Genomic DNA, 1,083 nt, shown 5'->3' with positions numbered 1-1,083 from the left:
ATCAAGTGTGGATTCTGTTCCAGGCACTGTGCTAAGGACTGAGGCTACAAAGAAAGGCAAAAATGGTCCCTCCCCTTAAAGAGCTCAGGTTTTAATGGAGCAGATGACATGGGGAATAATAAGGTTCATAAAAGGTATATACAATATAGATTAAAGCTAATTTTGGAGTAATGGGTCTGGGGAGAAGGAAAGAGAAAAATGATTGGGAAATACCTCCTGCAGACGGCGTGATTTGCGCTGAGCCTGAAGGAAGGCAAAAAAGCTAGGAGTTGAAAGTGAAAAAAGGAGAGCATTTTAAGCTCTCCAAGTAAAATGGGAACTTCTTGAAGGCAAGAAAGATTTTAATTCTTGTCCTTATATGCACAGCCTAGGGTAGCATCTAACATTTCTTGTTGTTGAGTCCTTTTAGTTGTGTCCAACTCTTTGTGACCCCATTTGACTTCCTTGGCAAAGACATTGGTTTACCACTTCCCTCTCCAGCTCACTTTACAGATGAGGAACTGAGGCAAACAGGGTTAAGTGACTTGCCCAGGGTAACACAGCTAGCAACTATCTGTCTGACACCAGATTTGATCTTAGGTACTCCTGGACTGCAGCACTTGTGCTGTATCCACTGTATCACCTTGATGCCCATCTGACACATAGAAGTCATTCAATACATCTTTGTTGAATCAAGTTCAGATGTCAGAGACAGAATTTGAACTGATGTCTCCTAGCTTCAAATTCAGCTCTGTCTACCAAATGCCACTGCCTCTTATGCTGTATTTATGCTTTGGTTTCTCTTCAAATCAAATGCATCTTTCACCTTTTACTGGTCCTATACTAGGTTCTAGACATGATATACATATAAGATACAGTCCCTGACCTCAAAGAGCTTACAAGGTCATTAGACCAACACACAAATGATTACAGAGTAATAATAGCAACATATAACTAAGAAGTACACAATGCATGGCAAGTCTGTGATGGTGGGACTGGGAGTTTTCTTACTGGATCTCTCTTCACAAATGAGATCACAGGAGGGGGAGAGAGAAAAAGAGGAAGAGAGAGAGAGAGAGAGAGAGAGAGAGAGAGAGAGAGAGA

At 41.5% G+C, this 1,083-nt stretch overlaps 1 protein-coding gene across 1 annotated transcript in view; it reads right to left on the bottom strand.

The window, feature by feature from the left end:
- KCNH8 (potassium voltage-gated channel subfamily H member 8) overlaps positions 1-1,083 on the bottom strand; it is a 400,864-nt gene that overhangs the window by 294,228 nt on the left and 105,553 nt on the right. The gene's annotated exons all lie outside the window — the stretch shown is intronic.

The sequence above is a fragment of the Petaurus breviceps genome, unplaced genomic scaffold (assembly GCF_028583685.1).
Source record: "Petaurus breviceps papuanus isolate PSGF00001 unplaced genomic scaffold, PetGlider_PUasm1.0 185, whole genome shotgun sequence".
NCBI lineage: Eukaryota > Metazoa > Chordata > Mammalia > Diprotodontia > Petauridae > Petaurus > Petaurus breviceps.
Note: the sequence above shows the minus strand (reverse complement) of the source record. Positions and strands in the feature narration are given on the sequence as shown.